The sequence below is a fragment of the Podarcis erhardii genome, assembly GCF_964252035.2.
Source record: "Podarcis erhardii genome assembly, chromosome: 8".
Lineage (NCBI taxonomy): Eukaryota > Metazoa > Chordata > Lepidosauria > Squamata > Lacertidae > Podarcis > Podarcis erhardii.
This window is the reverse complement of record NC_138499.1, coordinates 16,470,689-16,483,671: the sequence shown is the minus strand read 5'-3', so window position 1 is coordinate 16,483,671 and position 12,983 is coordinate 16,470,689.

The window sequence follows — 12,983 nt, the reverse complement described above, 5'->3', positions numbered from 1 at the left end:
GTCTGTAGTCAGGATGTGCAAAGCAGTCAATGGGCATGCCTATCACCTGATTCTACAGCAAGGATGAGCAACCTGTGGCCTTGAACTTAATTTTTTTTTAACGTTGGCTCATTTCCAAAACTCTCTGCAAGTAGTCAGTTCAGACTGCTACTCAAAACCCCCTGTCCTTCTCCCAGCAGCCTCCAGGGTGGGGTGGAAGAGGGGGGGGGGAGAGAGAGAAAGAAGGAGCCACAGAAAGAGAGATAAAGAGAGAGAAGGGGCAGCTCTGCACGATACCTACTGTAGCTTCAGCTCCAGTAGGTTGTGTTGGTTGGCTTCTCTTTCTCCGGAGACAATGGAAAGGTGAGCCTTTGGGAATGAAGGCTAGACTGGTGACTGGGAATGGCCGCCGAGACCACATAACACTAGTCCTGAAATACCTACATTGGTTCCCAGTACGTTTCCAAGCACAATTCAGAGTGTTGGTGCTGACCTTGAAAGCTCTAAACGACCTCAGCCCAGTACAGTCATACCTCGGGTTACAGATACTTCATGTTGCGTTTTTTCAGGTTACGGACCGCCAAAACCCAGCATAGCCTGGCATAGCCGAATCTGATTGCCTATGTAGCTGTATGACTATGTACAAAGTGATCTCGTTCCTTGCAGGATCCCCATTGGGTGGGGCCACCCATGTAACTAATCCAGGAAGGAATAAGGAGAAGCAAGCAGGGAAATCAATGGTGCTGAATATGGGTTATTTCCAAAAAAAAACAAAAAAAAACCCCTGAATATTCACACAATATTAGTGGATTTCAGGGTGGGAGAATCTACCTGGCTTTGGTTTGTATGCCAAAATCCAAAGGAAGGAATATTTACTGCAGCTCTCGTTTTCTGCTTTGAAAAAGACAGCTTTAAGTATCCCGTACAGCTCTCAGTATACTGGGAAATACTTGCTTCCTGAAAGAAAAGGCAAAAGAAAAGAAAAGAAAGTTAATGTACTGCCCTTATAAGAACTGGACCCATGTGCACGGTGATAGAATTTCCATCTGCCAGACCCCACAGGCTACAAGAGACAAGATGTTGCTTCCAGAGGAGGCGGTAGCTCCTGCGAAAGAACATTATGGAAATAGTTGGCAGGCTGTGCGTAAGCCAGAGAGAATGACATTCCTAATGGAATTGGGGGGAAATTAGCACACAGCGCCAGTCTGGATTTGATTGGTTGCGCTACGCAAGGCAAAGAGGCTCTGCAAAGGACACAGTGCTCATTTTGATTTCTGTTTAACCAGTTCTCAGAGGGCGATTGCAAAGTTCGGGGTATACTTTCCGGACCAGTGGTTCTCAAACCTTCCCCCCCCCCCCCGCTTGAAAATGGTTGGGGGTCTTTGAGGACCACTTACTTTCAACCCCCCCCCCCTTGTGAGCCAAAACCAAACCCCTTGTGAGCCAAACCCCCCTCGTGATCAAAACCAACATTGTATTATGGAAATCGCAAGCCCTAGGCTAGATCTTTAGAATGGCCACTTTAACTAATAAATGCTCACGGGGAAATTAGTGCACCGCACTGTTGGAATACAGGCGACTCTCAACTTAGGCAAGGGTTATGTTCCAGGCATGAGGCCAAAATTGCATATAGTCAAAACACATTGGGTTCAGTGGTGTGTGAGATTTCCTGGATGCTAACAACCTTTCCACCCCCTTTATATTTTATTTTATTTTATGCCAAGTGTGTAAAGCTGGGTGCAAGTTAAATGTGAGCAAGATCCTTAGGCTACAGCTTGTTGGCTTGTTTGATAAATCCGGTCCAATCCTGCCTCTGATCTCCAGTATCCAAAGGTGGGGTAACTTCAACAGAGAAAGATGGAAAAGCCCAATGGGCTTTCCCAGGCTAGAGAATGAATTATCAAATTTCTATTCAGAATAGGGTGGGGAAGAAATCAAGCTGCCCAAAAAGTCTTATACAGTGGTACCTCGGGTTAAGTAGTTAATTCGTTCCAGAGGTCCGAACTTAACCTGAAACTGTTCTTAACCTGAAGCACCACATTAGCTAATGGGGCCTCCTGCTGCTGCCGCACCACCACACGATTTCTGTTCTCATCCTGAAGCAAAGTTCTTAACCTGAGGTACTATTTCTGGGTTAGCAGAGTCTGTAACCTGAAGCGTCTGTAACCTGAAATGTATGTTACCCGAGGTACCACTGTACTATTCAGGCATGTGTCTTGTGACATTGGATTTCAGTGGTGTAATCAGTTTCTTCAGTACCAGTAGTTGGTGCATAAACTTGGATGACTGTGATGTTAAAAGGTCTGTCTTGGGTTGGTATCGAATGATAGAATGATCTCGATACGAATCCAAGGCAGAGCTTTTAACATCACAGTAATCCAAGTTTATGCACCAACTACTGGTGCTGAAGAAACTGAAATTGACTAATTCTATGAAGACTTACAAGACCTTATAGAAGTGACACCAAAGTTTGAAGTTATAACATGTGAGGATAAACAATTAAGGGTAAACTAAGAGGGTATGAATTTGCTGAACAAATTTTTAAATGGAATACAAAAAAGGGAGGTGTGAGGAAGTCATGAAAATAAGTAAATGAGTGGTATGATATTAGAAAGAGGGATTTTTATCTTTTCTTTTTTCCTTTCATGTTTAATTTTGGGTTTTTGTATTTTTATTTTTTTTGTATTTTTATTTTACTGTTTTGTAACCTTTTTCTTGTTAAAAATTCAATAAATATTATTAAAAAATAATAATAGAAGTGACACCAAAGAAGGATGTTCTTCTCATTATAGGGGATTGGAATGCTAAAGTAGGGAATCAAGAGATAAAAGGAACAACTGGCAAGTTTGGCCTTGGAGATCAAAACGAAGCAGGGCAAAGGCTAATAGAGTTCTGTCAAGAGAACAAGCTGGTCATCACAAACACTCTTTTCCAACAACACAAAAGATGATTCTACACATGGACATCACCAGAAGGGCAGCATCGAAATCAGATTGATTATATTCTCTGCAGCCAAAGATGGAGAAGCTCTATACAGTCAGCAAAAACAAGACCTGGAGCTGATTGTGGCTCAGATCATCAGCTTCCTATAGAAAAATTGAAGCTTAAACTGAAGAAAGTAGGAAAAACCACTGTGTCAGGGAACTGCCATCGGAGCCAGAGGGAGAGGGAGGGCTCCAGAGGGATTCCGGAGAGCGTCCTGGGAGGGAGAGAAGCAGCCCATCTTCTGGGGAAGGGAATCAGCGTAGCACCAGTGGAGAAGGGGGGCAGATGGGGGAATCGGCGAGGTGGCTCCATGACTCCTCGCCAGAGACCAGCGGGGAGTGCACGGGTCCTCCGCTGCCCACACCCTCCCTGCGCAGAAGGCTTCCGCGCAGGGAGAGTAGGCGGAGACTAGGCATCAAAGAACTTCTTTGCTGGAAGAAGTTCAAGAAACGCCCACTGACGGATTCTGCCAGCGATTGAGACAGCCACGGGTGTCTCAAGGGTTCACTCAGGCAACCCAGCCAGGTGTGGCGCCGATTTACGCACGAGCAACCCCTAGAACCATTATAGCAATCCGTCAGTCCCTCACGTTGCTTGTGCGCAGCCCCGAGAGGCAGCACGATGAGCCAAACAGGGACAGCCGGAGAGATGGAGCAACCAGCTGCAGTGCGGAGTCTGGTCGAGAGGAACCGAGACTTGGAGCAGCATGTAGCTATCCTGACGGCGCGGCTGGACGAAAGACGGACTCAGGATGCACAGGTCAGACCCACCCCCATTGCAAGGAAGGTACTGGGGCTGGTACACAAGTTTGGTGGTAAGCCCCAGGACTACAATGCTTTCCGAACGGAAGTGCAGTACGCTTTGGAACTGCAGAAAGATGACTTTGCTGATGACGGGGAGAGGGTGGTTTACATTGTGGGGCATCTGCAGGATGGGGTGCGCGAATGGATCAGGCCCCTAATGGCGACGCAAAATGATGCCTTGAAGGACCTTAAGAAATTCTTCCAGGGGATGGACGCGATGTTCTCCAGTGAAGTGGAGCAAAGTGTGACTCGGCAGGAACTGATGGGGTGCAAGCAGGGGGGCCAGTCTGTCAGAAACTACTGGTTGTGTTTTGCGATGTTAGTCCACCGGCTCGGGTGGGATCTGGACTCTGAACCGATACAAATGTTGTTTGAGGAGGGTCTGTCCCCCGAAGTGAAAGACGAGTTGTCCCGAGCGCCCCGGCCACGGTCGATGGATGAGCTCAAAAAGGCTGTGCTGGCGATCGGCGTACGCCAGGAAGTGCGGGCTCAGGAGAAGCGGGAAATGAGAGGGGAACGTTGCCATGACTACCGCATTCCTGAGATACCGAAGGAGCCTTCCCAGGCGGCGGAGCCAATGGAAATTGATGGCGCGCGCGCGAGGTTTCAAACTCCGGTGAAGGTCGTAAAAGGGAGGGAAAGGAGTGGGAAACTACCAAGAAGTGTTTCCTCTGTCAATGACCAGGACATTTTGCTAAGGTCTGCCCTCAATGAAAAGCCTGGCAAGGGATGGTGGGGGCTGCTGGCCATGACGAGAAGGGGGAGGAAGGGCAGGTGCAGGGAAACGACAACGCCTGGCTGCCAATTAGCAGGGGCAGCAGCCAGGCCAGCAACCAATAGAAGTGCCCCAGCCTGACCCCCCCCCCAAGGCAGCTATAGCCATAGAAGTGGTGCTAGAACCCCGTCAAAGTTAAGGGACTGCTGGATTCAGGCAGCTCGTGTAATTTCTTCAGCAGAGACTTCGCTCTGGAGCACCAACTCCACCTGTTGCCTCTAAATTTTCCCTTGCAGGTGACCACCATCGATGGCAGGGAACTTCTGGGGGGGGGGAGTGACACACCAGACCCCGCCAATGCGAATGAGGGTTTCCAGGCACACGAAGACCATTGCCTTTCACGTGGCCACACTGGCAGGACCCCCAATAATACTGGGGATGAGCTGGCTGGCACTGCATGATCCAGTAGTGTCATGGCATCAGCGGTCAGTCACCTCTGGGTCAGCTTACTGCTTAGGACACTGTCTGGGAGGGGAGGACCCAAGAATGATGGTGGCCAGGGTGGCTGGGCTGGCCGTGGAACAAAAAGGGGAGGTGCCACCACAATATGCTGACCTGAAGGAGGTCTTCAGCGAGAGGGAGGCAGATAGACTACCCCCACACAGGCCCTTTGACTGCCAAATCAACTTACTCCCAGGGGCCCAGTTGCCGGTGGGTAAGCTGTATGCCATGTCCGACCTGGAGATACAGGAGTTGCGGCAGTTTATTGACAAGAACCTGAAGAGGGGGTTCATAAGGGAATCAAAGGCGGTGGGGGGCAGTCCAGTGTTCTTTGTGGACAAAAAAGAGACCAATCAGCCCAGATTAGTCGTGGATTACAGGGCCTTAAACCTGGTGTCAGAACCCGTGACCTTCCCAATGCCCAGGATTGACGACATTTTAACACGGGTGAGGCAGGGGAAGAATTTTACCAAGCTGGACCTCAGGGGAGCATACAATTTGATTAGGATAAGGGAGGGGGACGAATGGAAAACTACCATGTTACCCCCCTGGGGGTTTTTGAGTACTTAGTCATGCCATTTGGATTACAATCGGGGTCCGCCTGCTTTCAAGCATTCATGCACCACGTGTTGGGGCCCCTGCTGTACAAGAATTGTGCAGCCTTTTTGGATGACGTCTTAATCTATTCGGACAATGAGAAGCAACACGTCAGGGACATCAGGGAAGTGCTACAGAGACTGCAGAAGGATCAGTTGTGGGTCAAGCTGGAAAAATGCCAATTTCACGCAAGAGAAGTCAAGTTTCTGGGGTACAAGTTGTCAGACAAGGGCCTAGCTATGGACCCAGGCAAGGTGAAGGCAGTGCTGGAATGGAAAGCCCCCAAAACCCGGAAGGATGTGCAGAGGTTCTTAGGGTTCAGCAACTTCTACAGGAAGTTCATAAAGAACTTCACTCACTTGACAGTGCCCATCACAGATTGTCTCAGTAGCTGAACTATTAAAAATTTTAAAATATGATGCTGTTAAGGTGCTATACTCAATATGCCAGCAAGTATGGAAAACTCAGCAATGGCCTCAGGATTGGAGAAGATCAGTCTACATCCCAATCCCAAAGAAGGGCAGTGCCAAAGAATGCTCCAACTACCACACAATTGCACTCATTTCACACACTAGCATGGTTATGCTTAAAATTCTACAAGGCAGGCTTAAGCAGTATGTGGACTGAGAACTTCCAGAAGTGCAAACTGGATTTCGAAGGGGTAGAGGAACCAGAGACCAAATTGCAAACATGCACTGGATTATGGAGAAAGCTAGAGAGTTCAAGAAAATCATCTACTTCTGCTTCATTTACTATGCAAAAGCCTTTGACTGCGTTGACCACAGCAAACTATGGCAAGTTCTTAAAGAAATGGGAGTGCCTGATCACCTCATCTGTCTCCTGAGAAATCTCTGTGTGGGACAAGAAGCTACAATTAGAACTGGATATGGAACAACTGATTGATTCAAAATTGGGAAAGGAGTACAAGAAGGCTGTATATCGTCTCCCTGCTTATTTAACTTATATGCAGAATTCATCATGCAAAAGGCTGGGCTGGATGAATCCCATAAAGAAGGCTGATTGTCGAAAAATTGATGCTTTTGAATTATGGTGCTGGAGGAGACTCTTGAGAGTCCCATGGACTGCAAGAAGATCAAACCTATCCATTCTTAAGGAAATCAGCCCTGAGTGCTCACTGGAAGGACAGATCCTGAAGCTGAGGCTCCAATACTTTGGCCACCTCACGAGAGGAGAAGACTCCCTGGAAAAGACCCTGATGTTGGGAAAGATGGAGGGCACAAGGAGAAGGGGACAACAGAGGACGAGAAGGTTGGATAGTGTTCTCGAAGCTACCAGCATGAGTTTGACCAAGCTGCGGGAGGCAGTTGAAGACAGGAGTGCCTGGCGTGCTCTGGTCCAGGGGGTCACGAAGAGTCGGACATGACTAAATGACTGAACAACAACAAAGAATAAATGGGTACCAAACAGCAAAATGCTTCCCTGGTTTTTATTTACTTCCTATAGTCTGAGTCTTGTTGGCCAGGATTGGTCAATGAGAGCAATGTTCCAAAATTTCTCTTACCAATGGTCGATGGCTAATCTGTTCACCTCCTTCCATGTACAGTGGTACCTTGGGTTAAGAACTTAATTCGTTCCAGAGGTCCGTTCTTAACCTGAAACTGTTCTTAACCTGAAGCACCACTTTAGCTAATGGGGCCTCCCGCTGCTGCCGCGCCACCGGAGCACGATTTCTGTTCTCATCCTGAAGCAAAGTTCTTAAACTGAGGTACTATTTCTGGGTTAGCGGAGTCTGTAACCAGAAGCGTGTGTAACCTGAAGCATCTGTAACCTGAGCTACCACTGCAATTAAAAGTCTCACAGCAATTTATCAACTCTTCAAAAAGGCAGAGCTTCATTCTCGTCCATAAAAATGGAAAACAAAAGAAGTTCAGATACCCTTTTTGCAGTAATATTTACAATTAAACTGGGTTCACTCAACAGAGAGACCCAAGTGGCTTCTGCCACTGGGTAGAGGTACCACAATGTGTCTCAGGAGTCATATCCCCACCAACATTGTTGTGAATCCTGTCCTGTAATCCTAAAAAGGCATACTTGAATTCCTAAATTGGGGGTTATTTTCTTAGTTCTATATTTTGCACTGGTCCCTTTGGGTTGTCTCCAGGGCTAGTCCTACTCAGAGTAAGCCTACTGAAATGAATGAGCATGACTAACTTGGGCCTATCGATTTCACTGGGTCTGTTATTAACTGGTGACAACCCTATTCATTTATACTGGCAAGCAGTATTTATAGCTGATATAACTACTCTTCCAGGATGACAATAGCATTTATACTTGATGTCATTTTTATTTGCCTTTCCTACAGTTCATCTTACTTGCCAGGGGAATTATTCTATTGTCGACCTTACAGATAGCTTTTGAAAGACTCAGCTGGCTCGGCTTTTAGGTGCTTGAGCAATTTCCGTAACAAATACTCCACCATTGCTGATGAAAAGCTTGCTGCCGGTTTTCTCTTGCTTAGGTCTTTGAATCATAAAAATTAGTGACCTTGATATTAGCTTACAGCTTTGCAAAGGTAACGACGATGCTTACCAACGCACTAACAGCAATAAAGCAATAATAATGCTGGCAAGCTGCAGTAATCCTGTAGATTTAAAGGTATCCATTATGTTCTCAACAGCAATTCAATAGTGCCTATCACAACCCTAGTCTTTTAATGGTGGATAGTTTGCATGCCAACACTGAGACACAATGGGACTGTGAAATATTTAACTGATGAGAGTGTATTTGTGCTACATTCTCAAAGGGCAGTTTTCGTGCCAGCAGTGACACACTTCTCTCCTGTGTTTTCAGGATCCAACTTATTCCTGTGAATGTAACTGTTTTTAATACTGAATTTTAAATTGTTGAATGTAACGTTTCCGAGCACAATTCAAAGTGCTGGTGCTGACCTTGAAAGCCCTAAACGGCCTCGGTCCTGTATACCTGGAGGAGTGTCTCCACCCCCATCGTTCAGCCCGGACACTGAGGTCCAGCACCGAGGGCCTTCTGGCGGTTCCCTCATGGCGAGAAGTGAGGTTACAGGGAACCAGACAGAGGGCCTTCTCGGTAGTGGCGCCTGCCCTGTGGAACGCCCTCCCGCCAGATGTCAAGGAAATAAGCAGCTATCTTCTTTTTAAAAGACATCTGCAGGCAGCCCTGTTTAGGGAAGTTTTTAATATTTAATGCTGTATTGTTTTTAACTCTTGATTGGAAGCCTCCCAGAGTGGCTGGGGAAACTCAGCCAGATGGGCGGGGTATAAATAAATTATTATTATTATTATTATTATTATTATTATTATTATTATTATTACCCACTCTGGGACCTGCTGTTGAAGATAAGGTAATAAATTTATAACACAACAACTACAAAATGGTGATACTGCCCACACGCTGACCATGTACTCAGGAGTAGTCAAATGCTGCTCAGATTGGTTCATCCATAGCTATAGAGTCACTTATCTGCTATGACATTTGCATTCAGGCAGCAGCTGAAAGCCTTACTTGTTTCCACAAAGCAGAATTGGCTTTACTAGCAGAACTCATTGCAGGCGGCTCTATTATTCACTTATTAAATTTATTCATTAAATTTTAGGGGGGGGGAAGGTTATGTGAAACTTGTAACAAGTCTAAAATACAAAAATACCAAAACCGAGGTCTCTTTGACCTTTTTCAGACCCAGGGCCCACTTTTAACCTAAATATGCATTTGGAGACCCATTTCTTAATCTTTCGCCATATATTTGCAGGGTGGCAACACTCCTGTTGTACCCTACTTTGGATCACACTGAGGCCCAACAGTGAGCCCCGACCCACCATTTAAAAACCAGTGCCATAAGCTAATGATAAATTGATCGTAATTCTTAAAGCATTTATCAATAGAGAACAAGGGAAATGCCGTCATGTGTTGCAGTTTCTGGTTTTGTTTCGAGTGTGGGGTGTTTATGATCACAGGCACAGGTCAAATCTGTATCCAGGGCAGCTGTTTACCAGCTCCATCTGGTACGTAGGCTGAGACCCTATCTGCCTGCAGACTGTCTCGCCAGAGTGGTACATGCTCTGGTTATCTCCCGCTTGGACTACTGCAATGCGCTCTACGTGGGGCTACCTTTGAAGGTGACCCGGAAACTACAACTAATCCAGAATGCAGCAGCTAGACTGGTGACTGGGAGCGGCCGCCGAGACCATATAACACCGGTCTTGAAAGACCTACATTGGCTCCCAGTACGTTTCCGAGCACAATTCAAAGTGTTGGTGCTGACCTTTAAAGCCCTAAATGGCCTTGGTCCAGTATATCTGAAGGAGCGTCTCCTCCCCCATCGTTCTGCCCGGACACTGAGGTCCAGCTCCGAGGGCCTTCTGGCGGTTCCCTCACTGCGAGAGGCTAAGTTACAGGGAACCAGGCAGAGGGCCTTCTCGGTAGTGGCGCCCGCCCTGTGGAATGCCCTCCCATCAGATGTCAAAGCGATAAACAACTACCTGACATTCAGAAGACATCTGAAGGCAGCCCTGTTCAGGGAAGTTTTTAATATGTGACATTTTAGTGTATTTTCATCTCTGTTGGAAGCCGCCCAGAGTGGCTGGGGAAACCCAGCCAGATGGGCGGGGTACAAATAATAAATTATTATTATTATTATTATTACTGTGAGCATCCTTGGACTCTTGTGAGACTGAAAGATGGGTGAAAGAATGGAGAAATAAACAATACTGCAATACTCTACAACTGAAGTTAGGTAGTTCCTTTCAAAGTGTGGTGTAGTGGTTAAGAGCAGTAGACTCATAATCTGGTGAACCGGGTTTGCTTCCCCACTCCTCCACATGCACCTGCTGGGTGACCTTGAGCCAGTCACACTTCTCTGAAGTCTCTCAGCCTCACTCACCTCACAGAGTGTTTGTTGTGGGGGAGGAAGGGAAAAGGAGATTGTTAGCCGCTTTGAGACTCCTTCGGATAGTGATAAAGCGGGATATCTTCTTCTTCTTCTTCCAAACACAGCTTGTGCTACAGGTAGTCAAGTTTTGGGCAGCCTGGTGGCGTGCATGTATATTACGAATGGTCCTTTAGTTCTTGAAGACCCCCGAAAGCCCATCAGAAGAAGGCAGCTTACAGATGTCATGGCTGGAGACCATGCCTGAAGTTCTTCCAGGACTAAAGTAAACGGGTGACTTTGTAGCAAGGATTTGAAACAAACAAACAAACACACACTACAGTCGGACAAGGGTACTGACAGAGCCTGAAGACGTTCATTCTTCGAGTGATCTATGTCTGAACATTTCCAGGCGATTCACTCAAGCCTGCCCATTTCGAGAGCATCAGACAAAGCCGGCGTGCATTCTCCTGTCAAGCACACTCTCCGGGCTGATGTGTAATAGCCACTTGTTCCACCAAGGTTACTTCAAAGGTGTCTGCTTTGATTTCAAATTGAGCTCATCTCCCTTCAAGCTAGAGACGGGGAAATCAATAGGCTTCTCGCGCTGAATATCGCAGGGCAAGTGAGTGGCGTAAACACTCCGCTCGCTCTGGCAGCATGCTCTTGTATGGTTAGGCTCTTATGCTGCCAGACAGATGACACCTGTCTTTATCCTAGAGCCTGGCACACCCAGGGACATCTGCTGCCCTTAGGAGCTGTCCAACGGCTACACAGCCCTGCTCTATGTATGAGGGATGCTTATGAAATACACCTCCAACTGAATTTCTCTCCATATTCCAGGGTTCCAAATTTGCTGTTGGTCTTCTTTGCAGCAGTGTCCTGCCCTCCAATTTCCTGTAAGTTTTCTACCCCTGTGGAATAAACTTCCATTTTCTGTGCCTTGGAATTTCTTGATCGTTTAAGTAGGGAGCTTCCTTTATTGTTGTGAAGTAGTTATGGTTGGTCCCATTCCCCCCCCCCCAATAAACATTTCTTCAGAACTCTGCAGGTGGCTGAATCTCCAAGTTGGAAAGAAAAGGCCCATGGAAGGAGTTACTTAGGAGTCCAGCTGCTGTGCCCCTGACATTGGTGTGCTCACTGATTTTGTTTTTAAGAGATGTCCTTCCTTCAACCTTTCTGCGATGATCTCTCTCCCAGTAAAATGGCTCCACAATGAGTAGCGGTCAGGTGGACAGTAGGCAGCTCCCCCATCTTCCAGTGCCTAGCCAAGGACATTACGGAGTTTTTTGGGAGCCGCAAACTTTGGAAGGTTGCAGAGTACTGACTGCTAGAAAGACGATTTGTAGCATGAATAAGAAAGGACTCACAAAACACCACATTAAAAGTAAGGTATGCAATTTGTTCATATGTAGCATTTCGACGCAAAATAAGAATAGATAAATATGAAGAAATCTGGAACGAATATTTAAGCAATAAGATGGATAGTGGTGGAAGTAGGGGAGGAGAGAGAGGTGGGAAATATTGTTTAAAAAAGGTGTAGTCATAGGTATATCAGTGTATTCAAATCTGAATTGTTAAATTGTGTTATTATTGTTAATATGGTTTTTGTTGTATGTGTCTTTTGCGGCTGATGTTTGTATTGAAAAAATGATTAAATAAATTATAAAAAGTAAGGTAAGCATGACAAAATCCCCACTGCTCACCCCTGAGAATATCACTCAAATGTTCTCTCTACCCATAATAATTTTTGAATTTTCTTTTCTCATCAACTGATGCAGAATAGTCAAGGGGATGGCGGAAACATGGGATACAGTTTGGGCACTGTACTACTTTTCAGAGATATCCCAGCCCTTTAGGAAAGAAATACGCTTTTCTTCCATTTTGATTTCTCCACTTAAAAAAAGAAAGAAAGAAAGAGTGCCAAGAAACCACATCTGGTTTTCCACATGTGCAGATTCAGATATTGCAAGTGTTTGTCAAGGCCATTATTTCCCCCTTCACCTCCTCTTATTTTATTTAAACGACTGAGAAAAAAAGAACGAAACTACTATTGTATTGTAACCATAATTACATAGAAAAATGCAAAGGTATTAAAGAGAGCATAGATATCAACTATATAAAAGAAAAATATGCAAGAATGAGATGAATACATCACAGGAGAGCATAAAGTATTTTGGGTGTAAAGGTATGGTATTCTGTATAGTATTCTGTTATCGGGGGGATTAAAAAAAAACCAGAAGTTTTTTTTTAAAGTTTTAAAATTCAAAATTAAAAGAAGACATATTATCCAAAAACATACCATCCTTGTTCCCCCCCCCATTTTCCCTCCCTCCCCCCTCCCACACAAAACCCACCCGCTCCCGCCCCCCGACTTCCCTCAGTTCCAGTCTTTGGTTTCTCTGAGACTGCTGTTTTCTGCATGTTACAAAGTTGTATAAATCCCCAAACTATTTAGCTGATTATTATCAATAAAAAGTTTGTGAATGTTTATTCAAAACCTGCCAAAGAGTCCAGTTCACTTTGTTGCATCTTCAGATAC